The 12,720-nt window shown below is 34.3% G+C and overlaps 1 long non-coding RNA gene across 1 annotated transcript in view; it reads left to right on the top strand.

Moving 5' to 3' along the window:
* The window catches only part of LOC145665741 (uncharacterized), a 134,131-nt gene extending 123,755 nt beyond the window's left edge, over positions 1–10,376 (top strand). The window contains exons 2-3 of the long non-coding RNA XR_014127629.1: positions 2,952–3,010; positions 10,117–10,376. This is a non-coding gene — a long non-coding RNA (uncharacterized LOC145665741). The remainder of the gene's footprint in view (positions 1–2,951; positions 3,011–10,116) is intronic.
* Positions 10,377–12,720: the final 2,344 nt, after the last annotated feature.

Raw genomic sequence — 12,720 nt, 5'->3', positions numbered from 1 at the left:
CAACCGATATTTGCTCAGTCATAATATACTGACGTAAATGACGGGGCAGTGATCGTGTTCTGGACATTGGACCCGTTAGAGATATACAGTTAATTTCAGCAAAACTCACAGAATCTTTCCAATTTTTTTCGAACTCCTCGACTGAGTTTCGAATTTCGGTAAAATAACCCACTACACCCTTCGTAACTAAAACAGCATTGGCCAGTGTGCTCTCCATATTTTGTAGATAATCTGACAATCTTTTCAACTTTCCAAGAAAAAGTGTGAACAAGTTGAGTTGGAACACAAACTGAAAATAAACTCACTCAATAGACGTCTTGCTTCAGAAGAGCGACTGCAATTTTCATTACTTATCTCAGCAAGTGTTATAATAACTGCCCTAAACGTTCTCTTTATAGCCACACAAGCTGCAACCTAAGATAAACGGATAAAAAATATTTTGTTACTGGTTCAGAAGACACTTAATGCCATAAATAATACTATATATTGAATACCATACAAAGATAGTACATTGGAAACTGTCATTTTCTGTGTAGTATCACTGACGACATCTCAGCAATATACGAAGGATGCGATGACCGATTAGTCGAAGCTCATTGTGATGATATGCAGTATCCTATCCGAAGGTCGATCTTTGACCCGAAAGTCCCTGAGCAAAGTGAACAAATGATGGCTTGCCATAACCTTCCATGGAACGATGGTAACGTCCTAAGAACGGGACCTAGAGTAGGATCCAAATAACTTATATTTCCACTGGGAATCAAATCCGGAACTCACCGGGGACACTGGAAGGTCAATAGGAGTAACATTATTTCGCATATGTTTATTTTCATAGTAACTGTGCGGACAAAATGTGAACCAGTAATAATCTTCGATAACTACAGCGGGAAGAGTGAGTTAATCAGAATATTTGCTTGAGCTGTTCGGGTTATTAAATTGTTTGGCGTAAAAAGGGAGTTCTCAAAAGTCACAAATCCAGTTACAAACGAATATTTGTCAAGGTTTAGTTCTAATCCCAAACATGTACAGTACCGTATATGTAGTTAAAAATTCAAGTCATTTGAAACAGTCCTGTATTCAAGAAAAGTGGCCTGATCTAGTCCAATAATTCACAACAACTGTTTCTGTTTGAGCAACCAGTCTAAAAAATATCAACCCGCCTGCAAATTGTCATTCGGACAAGAGCAGGGTTCGAATTTCGGTGGGTTTGGATTAACGGGAGCAGCCTGTATTGCTAATGGAGAAACAAAATACGAAAATGTGTAATTAAATGAGCTCGAATAAAAGCAAGCCACCTTTACTCATGTCCAATAGGACAATCTACCAATCATGTTTACACCATACGAGTGAAAACGATATTAGAAATTCTATAGCCATGGTAACTTTATTGGTCCACAGCAATTTGCGAATTATCTGAGGATGATGGGGAAATTCCCCTTTAAAACTAGATACATCATGTAAGTTTTTTTTTTTTTATTTTCTCCTGGAGTAAAAACTGGAATTAGAAAGGACGGTTTACATGGATTGTGATGTCAAATAATGGACTTCAAGAGTAAACGAATCATGTAAAAAACTTTTTATAAGACTACAAATATTACCACTGCCGCGTCTTTATATATTGCATTTATGAATTTTCACGCGCCAAAACCTTAATACATTCTTTGCCAATAAAGGAAACTTTCACTGTCATAATACTAGATATAGGGAAAATCTCCACATTCAAAATCACCGTACAGCATTGTTTCAAAATGGTCCCATATACTTAGGTCCAACATTATATAATAACTTCCTCAAAGATATTCGTAACATTGAATCATTGAATGTATTTAAATCAGTTACAAAGAAGTATCTATTGGACAATTGTTTTTATTTAGTAGATGAATACCTATCTGCTAAACGCAGCTTGTAGATTGTATAGTGTAATTTCGTCTCATATAATACCATATTGTTGTTGTCTTTTAGTATGTAATAACTATTTCTTTGTATCTATTTATTGACGTGTCCGATTCATACGCTCGTCTCCCTTCGAGCTTCATGTATGACTTATGGATGAAAATGAAATGAAATGAAATAAACACATAGTCCTCCTATCAGTATATTTGAGGAGGGTGTGGGGGGAGAAATTTTAGTTTTCTTTCCTAAAAGGAAATTTTAAGTAAGAACTAGTAATGCATAAAACCATAAAAGTCACGTATGTGCTAATAACTGAAATTCAAGTAGAGATATTAAATAATAAGTTTTTTTTTATTATTTATTTCATGTGTCTGCGGCAATTACGAGTAATTATTTTACAATTTTTCCAACCCTACGAAATCGGTTCAAATGCCTTCGTAGTTCATGAGGGGCTGGAATTTAAATCCCGCGTAATTTAAAGGTTAACCATGACTTTTGGCATCATTATATTACTACAAGTATTTGTCTTAAAATCATTGTTCATTGCAGAGTTAAACAGAGTCCTAGAACCTTTTACATTACAATCCAAAGTAATATTTATTGCTTTTGAAGTACAGGATGTCACCTTCTGTTGGGGTGGGCGGATGGGTGGGCGGTCGCCCACCCCCGCCCACCCTTAACGCCGTCCCTGCCTTCATATCTCATAAATAATTATTTAAGAAATACATTTACACTGTAGTAGTGCGTGATCGATTTTCCAATTTAAGAAATATAAAAGAAAAAAATAGTGCAGTTTTTTTTACGTTTTATTAATGCATCACTTGAAATTAATTTAGTCAATATTTTAGCTTCTTTCACTCATAATGGAAAGAAGTTTGTATCTAACAGAATTAGTGTTTGAGACAGAATATTCAGATTAGAACATTGAACTCCAAAATACACATAAGGATTGGAAATATATCTCAGGATTATAACTTAATTTTCTTATATTTCTTAACGTTCTAATAATATCTTAAATAGCTATTAAAATCCACTAATATTTTGTAAATATATTCTAGGTGCTGGTTTTTCTTCATATTGTGTTGGTACTTATATCTACGACAAATACATGTCCCATGTGAGTATGAAGTATTCACTCATGAAGTTATAACTCTATTTAAGTAGATAATTTCAGTTTTCTCCTGCATTATTATTTTCTAATGCACACTCATGTCCAAAATGATTGTCGCATATGTATAACGATCTTCATGTAAGAATATAATTTGATAATGATTTTGCAGTGTATTTTTAATACTGATATTATGTGTATAATCAGGAAATGTATATTTGTGGTAAATTTCATAGGAAAAGAATTATAAATACGAAAATTAGAATGAGTAAAACAAAATGTTGCCAAAGGGACAAGAGAGTTTATTTTCGTTTTATTGTTGTTATTTACTTTTCTGTTGACATGAAATTTGCCACATGCATGTCTTTGGCGATTATACACATATTAACATTATAAGAATTACCGGTTGAATTCATTATCAAATTATATTCCTACGACATATTTATAGACATGCCACAATAATTTTGGACATGAGTGTACATTCTGTTACGTAACTCTTTAGAAAAACTAATGGATGAGTCATTTAAACGCTTGTAAATCTACAAAATTTATTGAATCATCAACATATATCGTAGTTTGCAATTTGGTTTCATTATGACAAAAATTACTATCAACTATACTCATGACCCCTGTATTGTATCACTTGAGGTCAAACAATGTTTTCAAACTGCTCCGTCGTTGACTGGTAATAATTTCGTCATCTTATTTTGATAATGCGCAGACAAAACATGAAAATTTATAATTCTTTTCGGGATTTGGAACATTGATATTGAAACAAGCTGACATACATACCAAACAAGGTTATTGATATGAAAGTTCCAGGAATTTCTCCAAGTTTGCATCAACGTGGATCGTCATGGAGTGGTTACAGATTTACCTACAGGGGGCAAACAAGAACTTCAGGCATTTACTGTTGGAGAGGAAGCTTACTACAACCTATAATTAACTTGAAGGATATTTTTTCTTATGGGATTGCATCGAGGAGCACATATACCTACTCCTTTACAACGTGATTTTTGAGAACTAGAACACAGAATCCTGGAAGCATTCGTTGCTATTTACCACCACATGTTGTAGTTTCCCCGACAAGAACTTCAATACATGGTTATCTGCTGTTGTCTATTGGCCGATATTTTTAGCGTTTGAAGGGTATTTTGTCAGACTGAAAAATATACTTCAATGTTTAAAATATAATTAAACTTCATATATTTTGGCGATTATGAGCGCCAGAAATATTACTTATATGAACTGCCAACCTTAGGATTGACTTCTGCTAAATTATTGTGGTTATCATATCGGGCGTTTGTTATACACGTAAAAATATTAGAGAAATTATGTAAAATTCTAAACATATATATATATATATATACAGGATATAAGGTGTGTGTAATATTATCCAATCTGCGTTGAGGGTGCCTCCGCTTTTAATTTTACATGAGTTGTTTTAAACTTTGCTTGCACAAGGCATACAAAAATATTTCATATTAAGTTTACAAGAAAGTACCTTATGTATTTGCGTCTTCAGACAATCACGTAAAACATACTTCCGATTTTCACATAAAATGTACAACATTAGCAACTTTTCTCTCATTTCTTAGTACGTGTACCAAGCCCGCTTTCAGAATCTAATCAAGTCTGCTCTAAGATTCTCACTGGATCTTCGCAATAAAGTGAAAATTGCGATAGTCCTACTGAACCTTGAAGAAAATTTTGTAGATGCAGAAGTGAGACCATTTTCCTGGTAAAATCTTATATGTTAGGAGAGCCTAGTGACGTAGTATATTGCATTGGCCGAACATCCTTTTTCTACTGTGCCACAGGTCCAACTGTTTTCTGAAATGTCCTCCCTCAGATTTCCTGAAACTTACTAAATGACTCGCTATTGTTAAGTACTGGAGTAAAATCTTTATTTTTCTATCCCGTTGATGTCGTAGAAGTCGAGACCCATGTACCTCATTGAGAAATGTCCTTCGTCATTTTACGTCCTGGAAATGGTAAGCTCATTTACTGTAATGATTTATTTCCTTCGTCAAATTCCCAACTCCATCGCAGAATGCCTCGTTGTTCGAAGTCGATATCCACAATGAACTCGGGAACTTACTTGGTACTGCATACATAATAAGAGTATAGCAGAGATCCGATATCCCAAGTACAATATCTCTTAGTGAGGTGCTGAGCGGTTGAGCGCTTACCTCTGGTACGTAGGATCCCATGTTTGATCCACGGACATAATGTTTGGGTGGAAAAAATCGTGTCTGTGGAATTTCTCGGGTTACCCCTATTTTCTTCCACACTCTGATTTCAATAAACCCTCAATCATCATTCACTTATCTCCCTTAGCCTAAGGGACATAATCGTGTGCCAATAAAGAAGGCATTTTACTTCATGCAAAGACTTTCTGAAGACGATCATGATTTCTATGGCTAAGAAATCGAACCCAAAGAGATGTGAGGATTATAGAACTATTAGTCTTATATGTCATGCAGGTAAAATTCTGCTCCGAATACTGAATAAAGGTTATATTTAAGAACAAATGAAGAGGTTGAGGAGGAGCAGTTCGGATTCAGAAGAGGCAAATGCTCCAGAGATGCAATTGTATTATTAAGGGCGATCGATGAAAGATTTATAGAAAAAAGAAAAGAGGTGTATGTTTTATTTATTGATCTAGAAAAAGCTTTTGACAGCGTAACTAGAAAATTGTTGTTGGAAGTTCTAACAAAGATAGGGTTCGAATGGAAATATGGAAGACTCATAAGAAACTTATACATGAACCAATAAGTAAGTGTTAGGATATTGGAAGAACTGAGGGAAGAAATCGCCATTGGGAGGAGAGTTCGACAAGGATGCTGACTCTCGCCAACACTATTTAACCCGTCAACGCCAAGTGTCACCTACTGGTGACACTACTTTAAAGACGTCTCCTTCCTTGTACAATACGTTACTTCGAAACTGTGTGGTGCTGCGACACAAATAGATAAGTAGCTGGTGCTACTGTGGTTCACTAGGACCCTCTGTTGGACGATTGGTGAACAAGAAGACACTTTTAAAGTAGTGTCACCTGTAGGTGACATTGGGCGTTGATGGCTTAATGTCTATCTAGAAGAGATAGTGAAAAAGAACCTATATGATGATGATGGCATTTCGGTAGGAGGTAGAATGACTAGATGCATAAGATTTGCAGACGATATGGCGCTTGTTGCAGAATCTGAAAAGAAAATCAATAAAATGTTAGAAAAAATTAGGAAGGGCTTTGAAGAATATGAGATGAAAATAAATGTTAGAAAGACAAAAGCCATTGTGATTGGAACGAAGAAGTCTGTATCAAATACAAAAGTGGGAGAGGAGAAAATAGAACAAGTAAATAGTTTTCGATAACTGGGTAGTATTATTAGTAATGACATGAAGTGCGAACGTGAAATAAAAGCAAAGATAGGAATGTCGAAACAAGCCTTTAGGAGGAAGAAATGTCTGTTTTGTGGGACCTTGAATAGGGAGTTGAGAAAAAGACTCATAAAATGCTTCGTGTGGAGTGCTGTACTGTATGGGGTGGAAACGTGGATATTACGTAAAAGTGATGGAACTCCACTATAAACCTTCCAGCTGTAGGTGTGGAGGAGAATGGAGAGAATTAGTTGAGTCGAGCGGAAAACGAATGAGAGAGTGTTAGAAATCTTGGAGAAGAAACGAACACTTTTAGATATCAATAAGAAGAGGAAGAGAAACTGGTTGGAATGTTGCGTAAGAAGAAATTGTATCGTGAGAGACGTCCTAGATGGTATGGTTGCGGAAAAGAGAGGGAGAGGGCGAAGCAGACTACGTAAATGATATAAAAATCAGAAAGATCGGACGTGAAGACGAAGAGGTTAGCGGAGGACCGTGGAGCATGGAAGCTTCTCAGCTGCGGCAAGTGACCTGACAATAAGGGCAGAATACGTATGATGATGATGATCATGCGATTGTCTTAGCATATTGCCAAAGAACATTTCTCCATGTAACTGCACTTGTGGCCTTGTGCTAACCATTGTGAACCTGTCCGCTCCCCTCTCGGTACAAACGACTTCCGCATATCAATAAAAAGTACTTCGTTTGTACTGGCTTGTACCGAAAATATTTTTGTTTGTACTGTACTGCAGTATGAGAAATTGAGAAAACAAAATTAGGGTCATGTTCACGCAGCCCCCCATAATGTCCTAGAATCAATTTAATTGGCTCATTTGAAAGATATTTGTTTGTACCGGAGTGTACCGTAATTTGTTTCGTTTGTCCCATCCTGAATTATGAAATATTAACGATACAAAATGAGTCCCAGGTCAAGGAGTCCCTCAAATCACGACTTAATACCCTGGTACACATGACAAAGTCATATGAAACTACTTTGTTAGTACAGCATTGTACCACAATGAGTTTTAGTTTAACGAAAGTAGATTACCAAAAATTAAGAAAAACATTGGGGACTGCGGGAAACTGATTGACGACAAAGTGGCCCGGACAACTCAATTTCTTTACAATTCGAATGAAAACGGGACCAAAAATTTGTACCAGATATGTACCAATTTGTACCATCAAAAATACAATTAGTACCCCCACCAATACTTAGAAGTTAGAATTCTTGATTGCAGGTGATACTCTCACGCCTAACTTAATTTTGTTTCGAATAGTAATGAAAACGGTATCAAAAATTGATAGCAAATATGTACCAATTGGTAGTACCAAAATTAGAATATGTACAATCACCAATTTCGAGAAATCGGATTTAGGTTGGGGGGTTAGACTGGCTCCGAATAACTACTAATTTTTCATTAAAATTCGAATCAAAACGGTACCAAAGATTTGTACACTATATGTACCAATTTGTACCGCCAAAATTGAAATTCGTTCCCTCATCACTTTCAAAGAGTTTTTATTTTTGATAACGAGTAGAGCAGAGCAGCACAAGTCTTTCTCTATCCAATTCGAATCAAAATGGCACCGAAAATTGGTACCCCATACTTAGCAATTTGCACCGCCAAATTAGAATTTCTATTTCCACCAATTTCGAGAAATTTGAGTTTTCGTTGGGTCAAACTGGATCGCACGCCTTATTTTTCTGTCAATTCGAGTCACAACGGTAACAAAAAATTGTGTCCAATATACGCCAACCTGTACCACTAAAATTAAAATTTGTACATGCTACTTACTTCGACAAAATTTGAATTTTTATGGAGGGCATTATGACGTCAATCTTGCCTATACAACACATATTTTTTTGCAATTGGAATGAAAACAGTACTAAAACTTTGTAAACAATATGTACTAATTTGTACCACCAAAATTCTGATTTGCACCCTCACCAATTTCACAAGATTTGAATTTTTAATCTCGGGTCAATGAGGCTCCGACAACACTTTTTTCTTCCCAATTCAAATCAAAACGGTACCAGAATTTTGTACCAAATGTGTGCCAATTTGTAACACCACAATTAGAATTTGTATCCCAAGAAATTTCGTGAAGCATGGCAGGACATATCAGGCATAATTCTGTTGGCAGGCCAAACTTGCCTACACAACTTATTTTTCTTGTCAATTTGAACCAAAATTGTACAAAATTTTGTACCCGATATATACCAACTTTTGCCACAAAAATTAAAATTTCTATCCCCACCAATTTTGAGAAATTTGAATTTTTCATGGCAGGTCAAACTGACCCACAAACACTTTACAATTCGAATCAAAAACGGCACAAAAATGTGTACCCAGTATGTACCAATTCGAACTACCCAAACATGAATTTTTACAAGATATGTACCAACTTTTGCTACAAAAATTTGAATTTCTATTCTCACCAATTTCGAGAAATTTGAAGTTTTGTTAGGAGGTCAAGCTAGCGAGCACAAATTTTTCTCAATTCGAATCAAAACTGTACCCAATATGTATCAACTTCTATCACCATAACTAGAATTTGTACACCCACCAATTTCAAGAAATGTGAATTTTTTATGCAGGGCAACCTGGATGGCAGGTCAAATGCTTGTTTCCAATTCGAATCAAAACCGCACCAAAAATTTGAACCCGATATGTACCAGTTTGTACAGCCATAATTAGAATTTATACCCCCACTAAACTCGAGAAATTTTAATTTTTGGTGGCGGGTGAAACCGGCCCGCATAACTTATTTTTCTTTCCAATTCGAATGAAAACGTTACCAAAGATGTGTACTCGATATCTACCAATTTGTACCACCAAAATTAGAATTTGTACAATTTGTACCCTCACCGCTTTGGAGAGTACTAGAAAATATTTTTCAAAATCAGAAGTATATATATATATATATATATATATATATATATATATATATATATATATATATATATATATATATACTTCTGATTTTGAAAAATATTACTTCTGATTTTAAAGAGGTACAAGATATTATTTTTCGTTAGTACTTAAAACGTATTAAAATAGTAAACTATATATATATAGTTTACTATTTTAATACGTTTTAAGTACTAACGAAAAATAATATCTTGTACCTCTTTAAAACAATTAATATAAGTACAATATATAGGTCGAATTAAAAAATGCAAAAAAAAATCTAGAATGAATAAAATGTTTCTTTAACCCATGGGTACTGGTGGTTTAAACCAACCATCTCATAGGGTTATTACATCATTTTTGCTTGGCACCACTGCCCATTTCCAAGCTTTTTACTTGAATTAGAATACAAGGTTAATAGAATAAAATCATTAATTACAAATCACGTCTAATATTTGGATAAACATTTATTGAAACGGGAATAGTTAGTTTCTTGAATCTGAAAACTTCAAAACGAGTTCCTCATTCGTTTCTGACACTCATTTCGAGACTACCAAGTTGTCAATCCTTGAGTCTCGCTATTAACTCATGACCAAAGGTTTTGCTCTGCTTTTCTTTAAGGATTACGTGTGAGAGCCTCAATGAATTATAGCCAAATACGAATACACCATTACACATGCATCTTAGATCAGGATATCACATAAAAATGCAGAGGAATTCGTGATCTAATACTCTAGATCTTGAAATTTAACCAATCTAAGTTAATCGTAAAATTTTCATGTATTTTGTACTTTTTAAAATATTTTTCATTCTCATTCACAGACAAAAGAAGAAAGTTATTATCCACGTGCCGTACAAGTTGGAATTTGAAGAACATGAATATAACCATCACTATAATCATCATCACAAACACCATCATAAGCATAATCACCATGTGTACACTCACCACGTTCATAAGAAAGGAGAAGTGAAACACGTTTATTCGAAGGACAAGAAGAAATCTCATAAAAATTAAATTAAGTTAACCTGATCTAACACTTAATGCTATTTTCATTTTTCTATGTATTGTGCATTATCATGTATTATCATTCAAACTAATAAAAAAGAAAATGCATCAATGATTACATTTTTTATTACTGTGAGTCACATATAATTTGTAGCTACCATCTTAAACTAAAATAATGATAATACAATGAAACTCGGAGAGAATTTGAATGACTTTCGTAAAACAAATAATTTTAACCAGGTATCAGAATTTAAAATACGAGTACCTTCGTATGCCCAGGTAATTAACTTAGCTAATGTGTTAAACGTATTCTAACATATTGATTACTGCCATTAAAGTAATAATTTAAGCATGATGAACGTCCGTGTGAAATTCTTTCTTAATAGGACAAAGGTGTGAATTTAAGTTCAAACGCTATCTATAGCAAATATACCTTACTGACAGCGGCAAATTCTACAAAGTAAAAGGCGGTTTTTACTTCAACACAATTTCTGTTATGCAAGTTTTGTTAAATTTGGATGCATGCTTGGCACTACTTGTCAAGGATTTCGAGTTTAGTGTAAATTATGCAAAAACGACATAGTTACACACTGTATGGAGTAATTTTAGTAACACATCGTAATGTTGTTTTCTCTTCTCTTACAACCACGTTTACCGGAACATTTTCTTTGTTATTAAAACGAAACATAATACATTGTGTTGCAAAACTCACCTATAAGCTGTTACTAGGAAGGAAATACAGTTGGTGAAGAAAGAAGCATCGTAGTAATTAATATTGCGATTTGACAATCACTTTCTAAATGAAACAGTAGCATTAGAAGATGTCCAGCAAAGTAATCAAATGCAGTGTCAAATGTTGGTTTAGCGTCAATTTGATTATATTTATAAGTTGGAATACATGGAGATCAAGGGTAAAACTATAGATATCATCTGTTCTAAATTTCGTCAGAAAACTCATAACCTTACTAAATCTTTTCATTTAAAGTTCACAAATCATATAACACTGGTTTCTTACATGGTATACAAGTTAAAGATACCGAATAAACCTTTTCCGTAGCCCAAATTAGAAAAAAAAATACAAAATGTCTAATTCAGATATTTAGCCAATGTGCACATTAAAAGTTATAATTAGGCTTCGGATTTTTAGGTCCCAAAAAATTCAAATTAGGATTTTAAAAAGTGCATTTTAGGATTTTAAAGGTTTTTAAAAACACCGTTTAGGATTTTTAGCGTTATATTACTGAAAACGGAATATTACTACACTTTAAACACTTTGTTAGCTATTTCATACTTAAATGGTAACTTTAATTTAGTAAGCTTTATGCTAACCAGTTTTCTGCGTAATAAAAATAATAAAACTCTTCTTACCTTGGACTTTTTTTGATAGCTGAAATATAGTTTAACATATGTATGGCCTGTCGTACTATAGTAGTATTAGTAGTAGTTTTTTTTGTCAGTTTTCTTATATTTGAAATTTTATACAACCACAAATATCACTTCACTTTTCTAACGATACACTGAGGAAATACGAATGTTCAAATATTGTTTTTCCAGCACTTTTCATGTTTTCTATAGCGCAAAAAGTGGCCACTTCACTCTCTGTAATGGCACTGAACAACAAAATATTTGGCAAGATTTTCTGTTGTGAACTTTTTCCTGTCATCTGATAAAATTCTCTTGAATGCAGAAAAACAGCGTTCCACATCAGACGATGTAAGAGATGCATATTTCATACTGGCTAATTCCTCGGGATTCCATAGCAAATGTTCTTGGACATTGCCTCCACGAAGAATTTGGCCCTCTAGTTGTATCTGTGTGAAATCAGGACTGCGTTCCAAAACCGCCTCCAACTTGTCCGCAATTTTTGTTCCAACTTTCTCTTTCACTTCTTGAAGAATTTGAAGAGCTTCTGTTAGTGGAAGAGGTTTCTTCTCCAATTCAGTGATGGCTTGAGGCAGATGAGAAAAGTTGGCTTTAATGTAACTTAGTTGTTGTACAGCAAACTGTAACTTCAGTGCTTTTTTTGCAGACGTGATTGAAGCGGCTTCAATCTCGTCGAGCGAATCGATGACCTGAACAATGCTTTCAAAATTATCTGCATAGTACAGTATCTTTCAAGTTAAAAATAACTATAAAGAATCATTTAGGACGTTATAGGTTCTAAAAGCTAATTTAGTATTTTTAGGTCCTAACCCCCCAATTAGGACATTTTAGGTCCTATAAAACTAATATAGTTCTACTTATAGCAACTTGAAATGTAAAGAAAACACGAATTTTTTGCATTCACTGTAGGAATAAAATAGGTTCGAACCTAAGAATCCGGAGCCTAGTTATAATATAGATATATTTAACTGACACACGAGTTTGAAATGGCTATAATACTTGTATTTAATCATTATTGTTCACTATAGGATAACACT

Source organism: Thermobia domestica, chromosome 12 (assembly GCF_964235325.1).
Source record: "Thermobia domestica chromosome 12, izTheDome1.hap1.1, whole genome shotgun sequence".
Classification (NCBI taxonomy): Eukaryota; Metazoa; Arthropoda; class Insecta; order Zygentoma; family Lepismatidae; genus Thermobia; species Thermobia domestica.
Note: the sequence above shows the minus strand (reverse complement) of the source record. Positions and strands in the feature narration are given on the sequence as shown.